Here is a 22,242-nt window from a genome sequence, read left to right as displayed (position 1 = left end):
CATAGTCCGCACATCTAGTAGGAGAGTTTTGTAGGGAACTGAACCGAAAAATACCACGAAATTGTATAAGCTTTAAGCAATAAAAACAAACATAGGTTTCCGTTGCTGTTATATTCCTCTGTTTGTTTGTTCTTGTTTTTACATCGTTTCAGAAACTTGAGGACAGACCGATGTCTACAGGGCCGAGAGGTTCATCCATTCCAGTGCTGTGGTCTCCTACAATGGTTAAGGTTTGTCTCGATCAAAGTGGTGTGGCACATGAATTCAACGCCGCCACGTGACACCATCTTTCTACACTTCTCATGAAGTAAACTGTGTTTTGGTGAAAATCTGATGTTATGGGCATGGTAAGAAACTTTTTTTTTCCAAACATACAAGGCATTACATTTGTGCCAGCAAAGATACGCATTGAATTAGCACCATATTCGATTCAAGGAGCTATATTAGCATGATTTAGTTTTGGACATGTAGCGGACGCATACAGGTAAACTAGATAGAAATCAACCAAAAAATACATTTCATAAACTAATGATTTATTATTGTGATTATTATTGTTGTTGTTGTTGTAGTTGTTGTTGTTGTTATTATTATTAAAACGACCACAATCAATCTTCTCGAGCTGAAGATTAGTCTGGGGGGGGGGGGGGGGGGGGGGGGGGGGGGTTTGTGTGTATGTTTTATTTTAATCATTCTTATTTATCATTGCAGTTGGCAAGAGAGTTTATTTAGGTTTGGTCTAATATGTTTATGTTCTATCAGGGTAAAGTTGGGGGCCTTTCATCATAGAGCGCTAATGCCCCTGCTCCTGATGTGAGGCAGCGAGACATGAGAAAAGCTACCACTTCACTGACTTCACCACAGTCTGTCCAGGTTCGTTTTTTGTTTTTGCTTTTTCAGTTTGCCAATCTAGTAAGTGAGTTTTGTAGGGAACTGAAACCAAAAATTTGAAATTGTATTGGGTTGAAAAGCAAGCCAAACAAACATAGGCTTCTGTTACTGTTATATTCCTCTGTTTGTTTGTTGTTGTTTTTACATCATTTCAGAAACTTGAGGACAAACCGATGTCTACAGGGCCGAGAGGTTCATCCATTCCAGTGCTGTGGTCTCCTACAACGGTTAAGGTTTGTCTCGATCAAAGTGGTGTGGCACATGAATTCAACGCCGCCACGTGACACCATCTTTCTACACTTCTCATGAAGTAAACTGTGTTTTGGTGAAACTCTGATGTTCTGGGCATGGTAAGAAACTTTTTTTTTCCAAACATACAAGGCATTACATTTGTGCCAGCAAAGATACGCATTGAATTAGCACCATATTCGATTCAATTCAAGGAGCTATACTAGCACAATTTATATTTGTCCATGGTGCGGGAGCATACAGGTAAACTAGATAGATCTAAATTGAAAATAAATTCCAGAAACAAAATCTACCACAAGATGAATATCAGTCTAGGTGTGTGTGTGTCTATGTTTATTTGATTTGATTTTATCATGGCAGTTTGCAAGAGAGTTTATTTAGGTTTGGTCTAATATGTTTATGTTCTATCAGGGTAAAGTTGGGGGCCTTTCATCAAAGAGCGCTAATGCCCCTGCTCCTGCAGCGGTCTCCCCTCCTGATGTGAGGCAGCGAGACATGAGAGAAGCTACCATTTCACTGACTTCACCACAGTCTGTCCAGGTTCGTTTTTTGTTTTTGCTTTTACAGTTTGCCAATCTAGTAAGTGAGTTTTGTAGGGAACTGAAACTTAAAAATTGAAATTGTATTAGGGTGAAAAGCAAGCCAAACAAACATAGGCTTCTGTTACTGTTAGATTCCTGTTTGTATGTTTTTACATCATTTCAGAAACTTGAGGACAAACCGATGTCTACAGGGCCGAGAGGTTCATCCATTCCAGTGCTGTGGTCTCCTACAATGGTAAAGGTTTGTCTCGATCAAAGTGGTGTGGCACATGAATTCAACGCCGCCACGTGACACCATCTTTCTACACTTCTCATGAAGTAAACTGTGTTTTGGTGAAACTCTGATGTTATGGGCATGGTAAGAAACTTTTTTTTTCCAAACATACAAGGCATTACATTTGTGCCAGCAAAGATACGCATTGAATTAGCACCATATTCGATTCAAGGAGCTATATTAGCATGATTTAGTTTTGGACATGTAGCGGACGCATACAGGTAAACTAGATAGATCTAAATTGAAAATAAATACCAGAAACAAAATCAACCACAAGATGAATATCAGTCTAGGTGTGTGTGTGTGTGTGCGCGTGCGCGTGTGTGTGTGTGTGTGTGTGTGTGTGTGTGTGTGTGTGTGTGTGTTTTTTTATCATTGCAGTTGGCAAGAGAGTTTATTTAGGTTTGGTCTAATATGTTTATGTTCTATCAGGGTAAAGTTGGGGGCCTTTCATCAAAGAGCGCTAATGCCCCTGCTCCTGCAGCGGTCTCCCCTCCTGATGTGAGGCAGCAAGACATGAGAGAAGCTACCACTTCACTGACTTCACCACAGTCTGTCCAGGTTCGTTTTTTGATATTTATTTGTTAGTTTGTTTTTTTCTCCCCTGTATGTAACAGCGTATGCTATGCTAATGTATGTGTTATGCTCTTAAATGTTACTCTACTTTTGTCAAATTTACAGATGGAGAACATTTCAAAAGACATATCGTCTACTGCCCCTCCATCCTCACCTGCTATCCACCGGCGGAAATTACGTGGTCACAGAAGGACGCCTGAGATGAGAAGCCCTACAGATGCTACCACTGCTTTTACTCCCACAGAGTCTGTCCAGGTAAGTCCTTTTCCTGTAAGTTACATCACTTTTAGTGCCACCCTATGCAAGATTGCATAAAAGGAGTTTGTCTTAGTGTCATTATAGGAAAAACAACAAATAGACAATCACAACATTGCAAGTGCAGTCCAATATATACAATAGATACATGGGTGGAGGCATCAAATATTAATTTAAATTGAATTTACATGATTGTACAGACCGAGTTAAATAGGCGTTAAATAGGCAGTGAATTTACATGAATTTTCAGTTTGGGTTAAATAGGCTTTAAATTAAATATGAGTTACAGTCTAAGCGGTGTAAGCGGTGCACAATGTAGTTAGCTGAGCCCTTTTCCCACATGCGCTTTGTACCGCTAAATGACCGGAACGTGGTCTAATGCCTGCATGTGAGAAAGTCGTCGTGCCGGTATAAGCGCGAGCACGTCATCGCGGAGATTTCACCAGTTTCGAGCCAATCAGAAGAGCGGTATGCGCGATAGCGGACTTAAGTGTAGAACGGGTCCAGTCATTTCCCGCGACACTCTCATGGGCGAGGTGTACACACGTTGCTTAATGTTCCAGCAGGCATAATCTAATCATTCGCGCACATTAAAGCAAACTGGCGAAATGATCTTGTGATAATAATGTGTGGGCGTGCTGATTTTCCCCTCTCTCCTCTCCTCTCTGCTGCCTGCTCGCTCTCTGTGGCCACAGTCCTCCTCCTCCTTCAGTCACAGCCCGACAGGGACACAGACGAAGCAAATGCATGAAGCGAAATGTGGAAGTATTTTGCTTATGTTGCCAACAGCGAAGGCAAGCCCGGACACATCAAACGAAGCCAGTCTGTAAAAAGTGCTTCAACGCGACGCAGGTGAACGGATAAACAAGCAAACTTATTTCACCATTCAGAGTTTTGCCGACACGTCACTCCCCACCCGCTCTGTAGTGCCGCCCCGCCCCCCAACATACAGGCAAATTCGCTGATAGATTTCCACATGTGCGAGCCGAAGTGTGAAGGGAAATGTCCGATATTGACTTACAGGTAATTTTCCGGTACGCATGTGGGAAAACGGCTCAAGATTAATGTTGTAAAGTTCAGGTTCATGTCAGTGGGGGGGATTCAGCAGAGTTCAGGAGGAGGTAGTGGGGTTTGTGGGGGTGTTGGCAGGGTCCTTGGTGGTAGGGGCTTAAGGGCCTTGTTGGTGAGGCTGATGGCAGTTGGGAAGAAGGTCTTCCTGTGACGAGAGGTTCTGGTTGTGGCCTTTGTCTGATGTCACTGCATGTGTTATGTTTCTAAATGTGTGTTTTTTGTTTTTGTCAATGCACTGCACAGATGGAGAATGTCCCTGAAGACGTATCATCCGCTGTTCATTATTCACCTGCTATGCTGCAGGATAGTATGCCAGTTGAGAGAGTGCCTTCCCCGGAATCTATCCAGGTTTGTCCCTTTCCTGTTCATAACATCTGAAGTAATGTCACTGCACACGTTGTGTTTCTAAATGTTATCTTTTAAATCTCCAGATGGAGATTATCTCTGAAGACAGAACTTCTGCTCCACATCTCTCACCTGCTACATTGCTGCGGAAGAAGAGATGTCACAAAAGGACACTTCGGAGGATAAAGTATCACGCAGCAAGGGCACAATACAGAAAACTGCCCCGTCTCATTGTGACAGTCCCAGAACTTTATAACTTGGTAGAGGCTTTGGTCATGAAACGCATCCAAAAAGAATGTGCCAACGTGGCAAGTCTGGCATTTGGCTCAATCTTGCGTAAAACTTCCATCCAGTCCATAATCACTTTCAATTGGGAAGACTTGGTGGACGAATGGCGGATTGGTGCACCTACATTTTCAAAGTTCCTCCAATGCGCTGCTTCAGTGTCTTTTGATGGGCCCACATCAAGTGACACCTCGGAAGCAAAAACAAAGAAAGATGCTGCAGCCATGGCTGACGTTGCATCCAGCGTTTTGGAAAACAAGGGATTTGTGTCAGCTACAAACAGACCCTTCAGAAAGTGAAAGAAATGGGAGAAACCTTTGATCATGAACTCCTTCAGTGGAAGGAAAACACCTGCAAAGGAGTAATTCCCGAACAGCAAGAGAATGTCATTGAACAGAGGCCACATGTAAACGAAACCACAGCCAGTGGGATGAGGCAGGCAGAATGTATGGGGAATGAGGTTTCAGAAGATGGATGGGAAAGTGACGAAGAGAGACCCATGAGCACCTCTGCAGGACAGTCTGACAGTCCAACACCAGTGCCAGCGCTCATACCATCAACTTCAAACACACAGGTATAGCCCTGATTTTAGATTAATTCATTCCTTGATTTGAACCGGGAGGCCATTGGGAGCGGACTCTCTTTTACAGTGACGTCCTGCACTACAATATAATAGATACTAATATAATCTATTTTCTCTATACAGGGCTCTTCAGTGTTACCTTATCAAATTACCATGGACAACCTGGATCGCTCCGTCACACCCCATTCAATGTCTATGACTCAGCAGAGAAAAGACAACCATTGGCTCATTATGATAGCAAACCAGGAGAGAGTCAGCGCAGCCCATCTTCCCAATGAAAATCTGAAAACAGTTCTTGACATTCCATTAGAAGAAATCATTCCCAATCAACATGACAGCAAGTTCCTCCAAATGGAGTTTCGAGAACTGGTGGGTCGAGTGGTGGCATCATCTTTTCCAACTTTTGCACCGTTTACAGACTGTGTCCTGTGGCATTTGCCACATGAATACTCACAAACAATGGCACAAAAGACCAATATTATACCACTGGGCTTGCATGACACAGACGAGAAAAAGGCAGAAGACATGATACACACCATTCAGTACATCAATGATCGCTATGTCCCTTATGTACCAGCCGAAGTTTATGGGACGAGGGGAAATCAGCCAGCTGTCAGGATCATAGTCTCCGGAGATCAACTCACCAAGCAGAACACAGACATGGCAATACGGCACATTGAGAACAGCAACACACTCCATGGACGACAGGCAGGAATCATAACTGCAGTGGCTGACTTCCACTGCAGTATGAATTTCAATGACCTCATTTACAAGCAGTTTTATAATACATCTTCAAACTCAGATATGGGCACACTGTTTCAGCTCAGGAACAAAATCAACCGGAGGAATGTCAGCACATCAGCACTTGGGGACAACTACAGACCAAACGACGCCTTCATACACGATGTTACAGACGCCTCAATAATAGCAGCTACTCTGCATCATTTCGGTATGGAATCCAAAGATCACTCCCCCCAAAAAAACTGTCCCCCTGCCAACTTCAGAACATTTGAAGAGAAGCATAACTGGTTTGCTACCCAACTTTCGGACATAGTAACTAAATACATAATGAATGACCACATTGAAGCAGACTCCCCGGTTTCCACTTCAGTCCAGCAAAGCCAAGGAAATACAACACTTGAGAAAGTGATGATCAAGTGCCAGTTTGAGGGATGTGTCCATCCACCGTTCCATGAAGCATCACAGCTGACCAAACATGTAGAAGAGACACATAACTTCACTTTCACAGACCATCTCAGGACAACACCAACAATGCCACACTCTGCTGCAATGACCGATGGAGTTTTTAATTACCACAGTGCATTCCTGAAACTCTCCTTGCTCGAACGGGACTTCCAGGATGCAATCAAAGAGGGCGATGGAGAGAGGATTTGTCGTCTGTGGAAGTTTAAAATGCTCCATTTCAAAGATGCAGGCCGTCATCGCTACGCCCTTGAGGCTCTCAAACTCCAGCTCGACCTCCATGCTCGCCTCAGTCCTAGTGAGGCTCACAGGCTGAAGTGGAACAGGACAGTGAACACAACCGGACAGACAGGACACAACATTGCCATGGACCTAAACTGCGAACATTATGTGCTCTACTCAAAGAAGTGCATCGCACGCCTTGGTGCTAACGTCAACTTTTCGACTGCACAAGCCATGAGTCAAACCCTTGGTGAAATGAAGGATGTAGTTGACAGTTTTGACAAGAGCTGTGAGCTCAAACCGGATTCTGGCAGACACCCTAACCCAAACAAAGACATGGACATCACTGTCATGACAGACATCCTTCACCAACACAAGGTTTTCCGGTAACACTTTACAATAAGGGTACATTAATTAAGGGTTAATTAATGCTTAGTTAATGCTTAATAAGCATGAATTAACAGGGTTAGTAAAGCTTAGTAAGCCTTAATTAACCCTTAATTAACATTAACTAATGTGCATTAAGTAAGGGTTGGTTAATGCTTAATAAGCATTAATTAACACACCGTAATTAACATGACTAGTAGTGCTTAATAAGCATCCATTAACCCTTAATTAACGTTAATTTGAGGTTTGCTGGTTCCGTTTCTTCATGTGGCCCTAATTTATATGCATGTTCTATAAGCATTACTTAACTGTAATTAACCATATATTAATGCTGTTTGCGACCCTTATTGTAAAGTTGCAAACATATATGCCTTAAGTAACACTTAATAAAAGCTTGAGTGTGCCTAATAAGTAGGGGTGTCACAATATATCGTCCCACGAAATTTCGCGATAGTAAAACGTCACGATATGTATCGTTGAGATGAAATCTCATATCGCGATTTTTTTTTTTTTTTTTTTTTTTTCTTTTTTAAATAGACTAAGAAACGTCTTTGTTTGTTGAAGTTCAATGTGTGGAAAGTAGTTCAGTTGAACAAGTCTCTGAAGAGACACATGAGAAGTTATACAGGAGAGAAACCATTCAATTGAGTTTCTGGCAAAACTGTTTACTTGACAGGAAAAACTGAAGATGCATAAAAAATAGACTAAGAAAAGTCTTGTTGTTTGAGTTTGAAGAAAAACTGAAGATGCATAATGAGAATTTATACTGCTGAGAAACCTTTTAGTTCAAAGTAAATCTAAGTGACGGTGTAACTCATTCTATTTCAAGATAAGCCTTATCTCCAATCTCATGTTTTTTCTAGTTGTTATTGTAATAACAATTTCCCACAACAGCATGTTTTGTATTTGTGCATTTCAAATACAATACTACTTTTCCAGTCATATATTGTCATTATTCAAGTTTAAAAAAATATTGTTAAAATCGTATCGTATCGTATCGTTATTGTGAACCCAGTATCGTGATACGTATCGTATCGTGAACTGAGTGTATCGTGACACCCCTACTAATAAGCATTACTTACCTGTAATAAACCATGTATTAATGCTCTTTGTGACCCTTATTGTAAAGTTGAAAACATGTATGCCTTAACACTTCATTAATGCATTAATGTGCTGAATAAACATTACTTATCTGTAATTAACCATTTATTAATGCTCTTTGTGACCCTTATTGTAAAGTTGAAAACATGTATGCCTTAACTAACACTTCATTAATGCATTAAAGTGCTGAATAAACATTACTTATCTGTAATTAACCATTTATTAATGCTCTTTGTGACCCTTATTGTAAAGTTGAAAACATGTATGCCTTAACTAACACTTCATTAATGCATTAAAGTGCTGAATAAACATTACTTATCTGTAATTAACCATTTATTAATGCTCTTTGTGACCCTTATTGTAAAGTTGAAAACATGTATGCCTTAACTAACACTTCATTAACACATTAAAGTGCTGAAAAAACATTACTTATCTGTAATTAACCATTTACTAATGCTCTTTGTGACCCTTATTGTAAAGTTGAAAACATGTCTGCCTTAACTAACACTTCATTAACAGATTAAAGTGCTGAAAAAACATTACTTATCCGTAATTAAGCATTTATTAATGTTCTTTGTGACCCTTATTGTAAAGTTGAAAACATATATGCCTTAACTAACAGTTCAAAAATGTATGACAGCAATTAAATTAGACAACACAGAGTTTTGGCTTTTAGCAAGATTATCTTAGTAAGAGTTAGATGAATTTAAAGCCTTTTGTTTGTAAACATGAATTCAGTACTTCAGCTTTTCACAGTTGACAATTTATAATTCCCCAAAAATAATAAAGTGCGCCCACAAATAAAATATGTTGTCCCTTCAGTCCAAAAAATAAAATAAAAAATTGTTTGGGGCCAAAAGTCGATGGGTGTCTGTACGCGTCCCGATGAAGTTCATCCGCTGGACTGTGTGTGTAACGACCGCTCCAGTCGTACAGCAGGGTAGTCCTTGATGCTACTGCAGTGAATGTGTGGATTGCTCTTCTAGATGCTCAGTGGTGGCTCGCCATCCCAGTCGACTGGGAGATCTGTAGTCTCGCTGTATTCCCCTGGATCCTGGGATTCATCCTGGAAGTCCCCATCTACAAAAATCTGACAAGGTCACACCATTTCTCTCAATTACTATTCTGTAATCAAATCAATTGGTACAGGGTACAATATTTATAAAATTTGTGTAATATCCCAGTAAACCAATAGTAATTCAATCTACAAGCTACAGTGTAGGGATGTTCATCAATAATCGATAATTGATAGTTGAGGAATGAATTCGATCACGTGGAATTTTTATCGATTTTTGTTATTTGCGGACTAGGTTTGGGTGGAATTTGTTGCTCCTCGCCCCACTCCATTGCACAGCCGACTAACGTGAGGTGGAGCTTCATATAGCCTTTAGTTTAAAACAAAACTGTTTTAAACATGGGGAATTCACAACGGCATGCGCTGCGGACACAAACAAACGCACCCAGTGGTCTGTGGACCTCAGCGAGGCTGTTATAACTATGACATTTCGCACACTTCTCTCCTAATTTTCAACAAAGTGTGAGTAGCGGTACACGTGTTTAAGTGAATTCAAGTCATTTTATTTGTTTATAATGTTATTACCTATGAAGTAGCAGCAGTCAGCATGGACTCAGCTAGCCTTTAGCTGCTAACGCCCACCTGAATCAATTCACACACATCTCGGCAAATAATAATATTCACGCGTCGGACTCTGAGAGCAGCTGGATGGAACTCGACCATCAGGACAGACGAGGTTTTTGTCACGAGTTTATACGCCTGGAAGCCGCGGCCGGTGAGCTGCCTGAGTTCTACTTTCAAAATGTGAGTACAGTAGCCTAGCTAGCTAGTGTAAAGCTTCTGGCATACTCTTCGCGCACGCGCTGGAGGCGGGGCTCCACGGAGGGCGCTCGCACTCTGCGCAGGCCAAAACAGAACATAGTGAGTGCTCCAGAAATGGCGGCGATCAGTGCCAGGCAGTCTGAATGAAATTGAATGTAGCGTTCCCAATTCGATATATTAAATACTAAAAAACGACCCTCAACATTTGGGAAGGCTTAGCCACACAACTAGTTCGTTATAATCGAACATCATGCTTTGAAGGTGACTGTACGACGGTGAGGACTCAATCACAGCAGATATCCGCTGATAGCCTACCACGGAGTAGATCTCACAGGCACAGGCAGCAAAACCCGACGCGCTGATAGAAAAATCTCCATGGTCGCGCCGCGCTGCGCTCAGGCCTCGCCCCCCGACACGCCCCGTGCGATGACGTCATAATCGCCGCGCGCCCTATGCGCTTGGCTGGGCGCAAAGTGTATGCGAGAAGCTTAAAGCTTGTGGCATACTCTTCGCGCCCAGCCAAGCGCATAGGGCACACGGCGATTATGACGTCATCGCACGGGGCGTGTCGGGGGGCGAGGCCTGAGCGCAGCGCGGCGCGTCCATGGAGATTTTTCTATCAGCGCGTCGGGTTTTGCTGCCTGTGCCTGTGAGATCTCTGTGGTAGGCTATCAGCGGATATCTGCTGTGATTGAGTCCTCAGCGTCGTAAAGTTGCCTTTGAAGCATGGCGTTCGATTATAACAAACTAGTTGTGTGGCTTAGCCTTCCCAAATGTTGAGGGTCGTTTTTTAGAATTTAATACATAGAATTTGGAACGTTACATTCAATTTCATTCAGACTGCCTGGAGGAGCGAGCTGAGTATGTTCTGTTTTGGCCCGCGCAGAGTGCGCGCCCCCTCCTCGGAGCCCCGCCTCCAGCGCGTGCGCGAAGAGTATGCCAGAAGCTTAAAGCTTGTGGCATACTCTTCACGCCCAGCCAAGCGCATAGGGCGCACGGCGATTATGACGTCATCGCACGGGGCGTGTCGGGGGGCGAGGCCTGAGCGCAGCGCGGCGCGTCCATGGAGATTTTTCTATCAGCGCGTCGGGTTTTGCTGCCTGTGCCTGTGAGATCTCCGTGGTAGGCTATAAGCGGATATCTGCTGTGATTGAGTCCTCAGCGTCGTAAAGTTGCCTTTGAAGCATGGCGTTCGATTATAACGAACTAGTTGTGTGGCTTAGCCTTCCCAAATGTTGAGGGTCGTTTTTTAGAATTTAATACATAGAATTGGGAACGTTACATTCAATTTCATTCAGACTGCCTGGAGGAGCGAGCTGAGCACTGAGTATGTTCTGTTTTGGCCCGCGCAGAGTGCGCGCGCCCTCCTCGGACCCCCGCCTCCAGCGCGTGCGCTAAGAGTATGCCAGAAGCTTAAGGCTGTGTGACTGTGGTTGTCAACGTTACCGCAGGCGCACTCATGACGTAAGGACGCGCCGAGCTCAGGCCTGTTGATTTGACTCTTGTGCGGTCAGCTAAGCTGGAAGACGCCGATTGCCTTACATCATGTAACATGTTTGTTTACCTGGCCACAGCGCTAGTGTCTGATATTCTTACTACACAGTGGCAACGCCATTATACCTGGCTGAGAACGCGCAACAGACTAGAGTAAAAAAAACAAAAAAAAAACATTATTATTATTATTACGCTATCGATAATCAATCGTTTATTTTCCCGAATTTCGATTATGGAAATTGATTCAAAATGAACATCCCTACTACAGTGACAATAAAAGGAATGTATTATTGCAGTTAACCTACATATAACTTACATTTGAATCTCATTTTAGTTGTACAACAATGTGTGGATCTATACTTTCAGGTATCAAAAGTGCAGTTACATTAATTCATAATTTAATCAAACAAAATGTAAATTGTGTAAATGTAATTCAAGTATCAGGAACTGCAGATACAGAGTAACTTTATAAACAAAATATACGCATTAGATAATGTGCTTAGTCACAGAACCATAGTTACTGTAACTAGTAACTCATATAAACAAAACAGATGCATTAGCTAGCAATGTGCTTAATCACTCCTTGTACCACCACAACAAGAGGAAATACGCCAAAAATTAGCCTCAAACAATCACCACAACCAGTGACAGCTATACCAACATTAGCATGCTAGCTAGCACATTAGCACAACACAGAACACATGTATCAAACAGAAACGAATTTAAAACTCTAAACGTACCTGGTAGGCTGCTTGTTACTAAAGGGTATAAAATGTCTTGCTTCTAGGTCATCCTTCCTCTAGGCTGCAGGTTCAGAGTTTAATCTTTTATTTGTTTTCTTTGGTGAGCTCTTGGCTCCGTGGCGCTCAGCTTGCAATGTGGTCTGTGTGTGTGTTACGTTCTCAATTGTCCGATAAACACGGGTGCGTCAGATTAGTTCCGCCTCTAGACTACGAGATTAACGGTAGCATACACACACCACATTGCAAACTGAGCGCCACGGAGCCAAGAGCTCACCAAAGAAAGCAAATAAAAGATTAAACTCTGAACCTGCAGCCTAGAGGAAGGAGGACCTAGAAGCAAGACGTTTTATCCCCTTTAGTAACAAGCAGCCTACCAGGTACGTTTAGAGTTTTAAGTTAGTTTCTGTCTGATACATGTGTGTGTTGTGCTAATGTGCTAGCTAGCTAGCATGCTAATGTTGGTATAGCTGTCACTGTTTGTGGTGATTGAGGCTAATTTTTGGTGTATTTCCTCTTGTTGTGGTGGTACAAGGAGTGATTAAGCACATTGATGCCTCTGTTTTGTTTATATGAGTTACTAGTTACAGTACTAACTATGGTTCTGTGACTAAGCACATTATCTAATGCTTATATTTTGTTTATAAAGTTACTCTGTATCTACAGTTCCTGATACTTTAATTACATTTACACAATTTACATTTTGTTTTATAAAATTATGAATTAATGTAAGTGCACTTTTGATACCTGAGAGTATAGATCCACACATTGTTGTACAACTAAAATGAGATTCAAATGTAAGTTATATGTAGGTTTACTGCAATAATACATTCCTTTTATTGTCACTGTAGTAGGGATGTTCATTTTGAATCAATTTCCATAATCGAAATTCGGGAAAATAAACGATCAATTATCGATTATCGATAGCATAATAATAATAATAATAATAATGTTTTTTTTTTGTTTGTTTTTTAAATTCTGGTCTGGTAATAACTTTGCGCGTTCTCAGCCAGGTATAATGGCGATGCCGCTGTGTAGTAAGAATATCAGACACTAGCGCTGTGGCCAGGTAAACAAACATGTTACATGTCAGGTTACATCAGCGATCCTCAAAGTCCGGACTCCGGTCCGCATCCGGACCCAGACGCCGTCCTATCCGGACCGAGCCCTATAACGCTTAGTTCACACAGACAACCTACGCCTTGCCTTGCCTCAACCCACGCCTACGCCGAGCTGGGCGTGAACCTGTTACACGCTTTTGCGATCACACCGCACGCCTTTTGCACGCCGAACCTGGAGCCGAGTCTCAAGCGCCTCTCCTCTCTCCCGACTGTATTTTTTCACGTGTTGTCCAGAATTGTCATGGTAGCCTAGGTAAAATAAATCTGATATATTTAATGTTCTATTGATGCTGGATATGTATAACCAGGTCTGACTATAGTGAGACATTTTAGAGAGGTGATCTTGCAAGAATATGTGCTGGCACAACAACATTGTCCATCCTGCCTGCACGCGCGTAGTCGGCTTGAAAATAGAACTCACGCCTAAACGATAAAATCGGCAAGGCACAGGCAAGGCGTGGGTACACGCAGGGTTCACGCTGAGGCGCCCCGTGTACACAGCCTCGTTGCCAAAAACGGACGCCTATTTAAAAGCGTGGGTAAAGGCAAGGCATAGGCAAGGCTCGGGTCGCTGGTGTGAACCCAGCCTAACCTATAAATCATTGAGAATTGTTACATTTCACGGAGCTTTTCTTTTTTAACCGGCACATGCTTTTCTACCCTTTACGGTACTGGTTTATCTGCCAGGAAGCTCACAGACCAATGCATGCGCTGTAAATCATCACACGTGATGCTACTCAGCCAATCAAATATCCGATTCGATATTGCCTGTTCCAGTCGGTTCCAGTGCTGCAGGTGAGAGAGTGTCAGTGACACATGGACGAAGTAGAGACGAGAGACTCGGAGATATGCGAGAGATATAAGTCATTTCACGGCGTGCTCGAGTAGACCGCAAAAACAAAGATTTTGTTTTAATCCGGAGCAGGCAGACTCTTAGATGTTCATTCATTGTTCTCACGGGCAGCTCAAAACCAGGCAGTATGTCTCATTATGAAGTGCGATGCGATCCTAACCTGTCTATGAAAGCGTCACACGAGCAAACACACTCAAATCCAGACTGAGGGCACACTCACACATTCACTGCCCAACGGCATGTGACGTTTGCATTGCGAACGATCGATAGACAGACAGGCAGACAGACAGATACATAGAGACAGACAGACCGATAGATACATAGAGACAGACATTGAGACAGACAGATAGATAGATAGATAGATAGATAGGGAGCTCACTTCTCTCAAGAGAAAAGGTGGAGTTGAGGGAAGAAAAGATTTTCTTTCTCAAATTAAAGCACTTTTAAGATGCACATTTTCCCAAAGCACTCTGTTGTATGTTATTTTTAAATGCAGCCATTACTTTACTTGAAATGAGAAAATAACATGTATTTATTATTAGTGTAGGCTAGTTATTTATAATTAATCCAGTTAAATATGAAAACTAAATAAACATTGTTGATGTTTATTCTGATTTAACATAGTTGTTGACTACATACAGACACTGTACCATTAGGCTACTGCAATCAGGACATTTTCTCTAACTGGACCTCTATGAATTTTAATTGAGTGCCCCTGGGTTACATGATGTAAGGCAGGGGTGGCCAAACTACGGCCCGCTGCCCGTTTTTAAGTGGCCCGCCATGAATTTAGAAAAAAAAAAAAGTTTTTTATTTTATTTTTTATTTTTTGCTAAAAACGTTTTTCCGTTTTTCTGTTTCAAAGTTTAAAACGGAAAACGAAAACGAAAACGGGAGAAAAAACGGAAAAACAAAAACATTAAGAAAAAGAAACTGAAAAACAAAAACAAAAAAACTGATTCCCCCCATTTCGTTTTTTCAATTTAAAACCATTGAAAATGGGTTATACTTGGGCACCCTGACCTGGTCTATTTATTAAAAATATATATATATACTGAATTCATGTTTAATACTAATGTTATGTTAAATTATCTCTGTCTTAACCTGTTGGCACAGGAAAATAAAATTTGATAACATACAGAAATACCCATTGTAATAGGTGAGCGCATCAATAAACTATGTGTCATATATTTATTTAGGTAGAAATAAAAATTTTGAAGGGTTTTCTGGTCCAATTTTTTTGCCGCGAAAACTGACGCGCTTAATAGTGTTTGGCCCGCGACTCCTTATATTTTTCTGTATGCGGCCCACAACCAAAAAAGTTTGGCCACCCCTGATGTAAGGCAATCGGCATCTTCCAGCTTAGCTGACAGCACAAGAGTCAAATCAACAGGCCTGAGCTCGGCGCGTCCTTACGTCATGAGTGCGCCTGCGGTAACGTTGACAACCACAGTCACACAGCCTTACACTAGCTAGCTAGGCTACTGTACTCACATTTTGAAAGTAGAACTCAGGCAGCTCACCGGCTGCGGCTTCCAGGCTTATAAACTCGCGACAAAAACCTCATCTGTCCTGATGGTCGAGTTCCATCCAGCTGCTCTCAGAGTCCGACGCGTGGATATTATTATTTGCCGAGATGTGTGTGAATTGATTCAGGTGGGCGTTAGCAGCTAAAGGCTAGCTGAGTCCATGCTGACTGCTGCTACTTCATAGTTCATAACATTATAAACAAATAAAACGACTTGAATTCACTTAAACACGTGTACCGCTACTCACACTTTGTTGAAAATTAGGAGAGAAGTGTGCGAAGTGTCATAGTTATAACAGCCTCGCTGAGGTCCACAGACCACTGGGTGCGTTTGTTTGTGTCCGCGGCGCATGCCGTTGTGAATTCCCCATGTTTAAAACAGTTTTGTTTTAAACTAGAGGCTATATGAAGCTCCACCTCACGTTAGTCGGCTGTGCAATGGAGTGGGGCGAGGAGGAACGAATTCCACCCAAACCTAGTCCGCAAAAAACAAAAAACAAAACAAAAATCGATAAAAATTCCACGTGATCGAATTCATTCCTCAACTATCAATTATCGATTATTGATGAACATCCCTACACTGTAGCTTGTAGATTGAATTACTATTGGTTTACTGGGATATTACACACATTTTATAAATATTGTAGCCTGTACCAATTGATTTGATTACAGAATAGTAATTGAGAGAAATGGTGTGACCTTGTCAGATTTTTGTAGACGGGGACTTCCAGGATGAATCCCAGGATCCAGGGGAATACAGCGAGACTACAGATCTCCCAGTCGACTGGGATGGCGAGCCACCACTGAGCATCTAGAAGAGCAATCCACACATTCACTGCAGTAGCATCAAGGACTACCCTGCTGTATGACTGGAGCGGTCGTTACACACACAGTCCAGCGGATGAACTTCATCGGGACGCGTACAGACACCCATCGACTTTTGGCCCCAAACAATTTTTTATTTTATTTTTTGGACTGAAGGGACAACATATTTTATTTGTGGGCGCACTTTATTATTTTTGGGGAATTATAAATTGTCAACTGTGAAAAGCTGAAGTACTGAATTCATGTTTACAAACAAAAGGCTTTAAATTCATCTAACTCTTACTAAGATAATCTTGCTAAAAGCCAAAACTCTGTGTTGTCTAATTTCATTGCTGTCATACATTTTTAAGGGCTCTGGTCATTCTGAAAATCTGGTACTTGTCCATGCTCATTTATATTAATATTCTATTATTATTATTATTATTCAGAATTACAGTACATATGCTACAGTCATCAAAGAGCATTCATTTACCGATTATCAACTCACTTTGTATCATTATAATGCTTGTTGATATAAGCAGATGGGCAATGTTTACCTTTGCTACATGTTTTCAAGACTGAGAGCTCCCAGTTCATCCTCTGGAAAAACGTTCAGCTGTGACGCTTTTCACATCACAACGCATCATAACGGAATTGCGGAAGCTCTGCTCCGAGGGCTGTTGATTCGGCTTCCAGGGTGCTGTTATTGTTAAAGAGCATTAATAGATGGTTATTTACGGTTAAGTAATGCTTATTCAGCACTCTTGTGCTTTTATGAAATGTTCCTTAAGTGATACATGTTTTCAGCTTTACAAGTGTCACAAAGAACATTAATAAATGGTTTATTACAGTTAAGTAATGCTTATTCAGCACTCTTACGCTTGTTGTTATTCAAGGGATGTTTTCAACTTTACAATAAGGGTCACACAGAGCATTAATAAATGGTTAATTACGGATAAGTAATGTTTTTCAGCACTTTAATAAGTTTATGAACTGTTAGTTAAGGCATATATGTTTTCAACTTTACAATAAGGGTCACAAAGAACATTAATAAATGCTTAATTACGGATAAGTAATGTTTTTTCAGCACTTTAATCTGTTAATGAAGTGTTAGTTAAGGCAGACATGTTTTCAACTTTACAATAAGGGTCACAAAGAGCATTAGTAAATGGTTAATTACAGATAAGTAATGTTTTTTCAGCACTTTAATGTGTTAATGAGTGTTAGTTAAGGCATACATGTTTTCAACTTTACAATAAGGGTCACAAAGAGCATTAATAAATGGTTAATTACAGATAAGTAATGTTTATTCAGCACTTTAATGCATTAATGAAGTGTTAGTTAAGGCATACATGTTTTCAACTTTACAATAAGGGTCACAAAGAGCATTAATAAATGGTTAATTACAGATAAGTAATGTTTATTCAGCACATTAATGCATTAATGAAGTGTTAGTTAAGGCATACATGTTTTCAACTTTACAATAAGGGTCACAAAGAGCATTAATACATGGTTTATTACAGGTAAGTAATGCTTATTAGGCACACTCAAGCTTTTATTAAGTGTTACTTAAGGGATATATGTTTGCAACTTTACAATAAGGGTCGCAAACAGCATTAATATATGGTTAATTACAGTTAAGTAATGCTTATAGAACATGCATATAAATTAGGGCCACATGAAGAAACGGAACCAGCAAACCTCAAATTAATGTTAATTAAGGGTTAATGGATGCTTATTAAGCACTACTAGTCATGTTAATTACGGTGTGTTAATTAATGCTTATTAAGCATTAACCAACCCTTACTTAATGCACATTAGTTAATGTTAATTAAGGGTTAATTAAGGCTTACTAAGCTTTACTAACCCTGTTAATTCATGCTTATTAAGCATTAACTAAGCATTAATTAACCCTTAATTAATGTACCCTTATTGTAAAGTGTTACCGGTTTTCCAATATCAGCCAAGGAGATCATACTTTTCATTTAGAAATCAAAAGGCAAACCCTCTCCATCGACTCAAACAAACCACACTCAAAAAATGGATAAATGAACACCGGATCATGGCCCATAAAAAAAACATTGTTCGATTTATCAATCAATTCATCTTTGCTGATGAGATTCCTGGCTAAACTAGTTGACCACCCTTCATGACCAGAGGATCAAAGTCCCTCTCCATTACCATTATTGGTACTTATAAAGGCTGAGGCATGTGAATAGAAAGATTTCACTTGAAAAACAGTTCTGGAACCCCCCCTCCCTTTAAAAAAAGAGGGCTGTTTAATTTCTCAGGGTTCACAAAGACTTTTATTTCCATTTAAGGACTTTGATGGTGTTTTTCCACCAATACCTTTCTCGACAGATGGACTCTATTAATGCAAGAGAGATTTCACTCAATTTAACTGCATTTCATAATAGCATCTCAGGGTCACAAGTAATTTCATTCAGAATATACAGTCTTTTTTTCCCTTTAGGCTTGCATTTTATAAAACTCAGAATTTTAGTTATTATTATTATTGTTATTATTATTATTATTATTATCTTGCTTTATGAGAATATAATTTTAGGTTTAGTTTTATGCTTTTTCTTAAGCTATCTTTTATTGCTAATACTAGTGCTAATTTTGAGTACTTCATCCAGCCTCAATTCTACAAATCTGAGCTATCCCCTTTATTATCAAAGCCTGTCAATGCCGTTGGCACAATTTAGGAGCTGGAATTGGAGGCATGAGGATATGCCAGTTTCTTTTTTGAAAAAGAGGAGTCCATATATGTTTCCTACCCGGTCAGCAAAAGCTATATCGGTTAGATGAGTCCAATGCGAAAGAAACTCACTTTTCAAGTGCTAATAAGACTTTCTACATTTATTCGATTTTTTTTTTAATTTGGGCTATAGTCACTCATGTTTGTATTTGCTATTTTATTGAATATAGGCTTGTCACTTTGTCCTCCATGGTCAAATGTCTATTTCTCCAAAGCAGACTTCTGTCCATTTGCTTCATTATGGAAAGCCATTAACAGTTCTTGATCATTTGACAGAGCAGGGTAAAGTAGAATTTGAACCTCATTTTTAATATTGTACAGTAGTTTTACCATTTATATTATAGCTCTTTCTCCATTATTTTATTTGCCCATTTTGTTTGTTTTTGGGTTGTGATATCCAGCTGTTAAAAGGGTCACACTCCAGCCTCGTACAAACTGAATTTATCAAGATATTGGCAGTTGGTATTTGTATGTTCTATTTAAAGAGCCTTTTCAATGTTGTGTGGTTAGTTTCACACCCCTATCTTGAGTACATGATTCAAAGTTCTAAATGACAGAAGTTGGAAGACAATGGCAAAATGATTTTCAGTTAGGTCAGTGTGACACAGAAAGAATTTCTGAATCCACCACAATTCACTCCCCATATTTGAAGACTGGAGCATTAACCAGGAACAGAGTCCCCCTGCACATGTGTTTCGGTTGGCATCCACATAATGTATCTTTGCAATAAAGTATCATCAAGAATTTTAAGTCATTATCTTTTACCATTATTATCCTTGTTTTAACTTGCCGTCACCACATTTTGTAATTACTTGTAGATTTGTAACCATCTTTATATTTCAGTTTGAATTAAAAGTGCAAATGTCGGTTGTCTCTTTTTTTGGGAGGGGGGGTTGCATAATCCAAAACATCCAGAGCAAAAGCACAGGACTTTTTTGAAATTCTAGAGCCAGAATTCACATAAGTTTTATAACTTTATATTTGATACGCTAAAGAGATAATTATCACAAACCAATCCCACAGGTCAGTCAAGTTCTACATTAGTCCTTAACCATGAGCACAAGAACTTAGCCATTTGTCAAACATGTTTTACCAATTTCACTTGGGAGTTATTACAGATTTATTGCTCATTTTACAGTGGGGGGAAAGTATAGAAAACCGTCTTGATTTTGTGCTCTAAAGTAATGCTACTGTGGATATACTGTATCATGTTGTAGTGGCATCACGGGCAGTATGTACTGCGTCAACTAGCCCTGAAGTGAGTTTAACATTATGAAATTCACCAGACATTCCCGTAGAGCTTGAATTCCAAAAAACAACTGACAGTGCCAAAATGAAGAAATGACAGCAATACAGAAATATTCAACAATGGTTTTTATTGAGACTAATTGACATAAGAAAAATAATTCACATTGTGAAATCAGTGCACGCCTACACGTTAACAAAGACTAAGCTAAACAACCAATTTCCATTTTAGAAAAAAAAAAAAATAGAGCAAAATATATATACACAAATTCGAAGGCCCTTGGCTATATAATAGTTTAGAATAGTGTTCTTTAATCTTAGATTCACATTACAGGACCTGTGTAAACCCTACAGTCTACATCCAAATTGTACATCTCTGACAAGAAAAAGGTTACATTCACAATCCTGGAATCGGTAATCAGAATCAGTGTACTACTACACATTAAATAACAAGGGAAAGAAAGAAAGGAAGAAAATAACTTAAATTTACAGTCTTGCAAGTTGCAAAATGTGAATTTCGGACTTTCAATGACCCATGTCTATGTAACACTTCCAGGGCCTTCACTATTTTTTCATCATTTCACAAACTTTCCAGCAACATTGAGGACCTCATACAACATCCAATCTTTTGATTTAGCTGCATTCATTCAATCGTCATGCAATGCAATGTCACCTAAAGCAGCTAATGCTGAATCCATGCTGTCCTCACATTCTACCACGTTTATGGGCCCACCTTCCTGCTCTATGTCATGAAAGACCTCATTTATAACATTCAAGATGCACTGTGCCTGTTCCAAGGTGCTCACTTGAGTAGTGCTAAAAATATCATTCATTGTGAACAAAGTACAGCTGTTATTCACCACTTCTGTAATGAACTCCTCGTGACTGGAGTCTGGATTCGATGTGGCACTGTACACAGACACACTGCTGGAACCGGGCTCTCCTGTCATTCCCTCTTCAATGTCCTGCAAGCGTATTTGCAATTCAAGTTTTTGGGCCTCACTGACATTTCTTTGTCTGCACACTGGGTCTTCTCCTGCATGTTTCTCGATCTCACTAGGTTTGCATGCATCACCACACTCACAACGTTGAGCACAGACATCACAACATCTATGCCCAGGATGAATCGGCTTTCCCTGCTCATCATTGAAGATTTTAAGTAATTTTGCATGCCGGCAAGTTGTGCTGTTGGACACATACTGTTGCATCTGGTCAGACACTCCTTTTAATTGTCCACCATGATACAATAGGATGGAGTGGGAGTCCGCACCATCTCTTCCAGCTCTCCCTATGGCTTGCATGTAGTCCTCTATTTCATTTGGGACTCCATAGTGGATCACTGTGTGAACATTCTTGAAGTCTACTCCCATACCAAGTGCTGATGTGGCAATAACCACTCTAAGAGTGGAGGCAGGATCTTTCAGGGAGTTACCAATGTTCTTTTTGACGTCCTCAGGGGTTGCTGAATGGTACATGTCCACCAACCTGTTTCCAGATTTGTCATTAGCACCTAATGGATGGCAAAAGTTAATTCCCAGGTATGGTTTGAAAATATCTGCATACAGGTGTGAACAGTCAGCGATGGTTTTGCAGTAGATGACCATTTTTTCAGTGCTTGGTCCTTTTAGTTTGAGTTCCTCACACAACCATGCAAATGTATTCTTTGCTTTTGACGAGACCTTCTTTGATGCAAGCCTGATGTTTGACCGATCAGGACACACTGCAATCTCAACACAGCCCTGGATTCCAATAATCTTCATTAGTTCCTGCCTGGTCTTCTTTGATGCTGTGGCTGTTGTGGCAAACACTGGCACAGATTTGGGGAGCAGTGAACGAAGCTCACCAACAAGTCCACACCATTTCCGAAATGGTGATCTG

Source organism: Poromitra crassiceps, assembly GCF_964638095.1.
Source record: "Poromitra crassiceps genome assembly, chromosome: 1".
Taxonomy (NCBI): Eukaryota; Metazoa; Chordata; class Actinopteri; order Beryciformes; family Melamphaidae; genus Poromitra; species Poromitra crassiceps.
Note: the sequence above shows the minus strand (reverse complement) of the source record.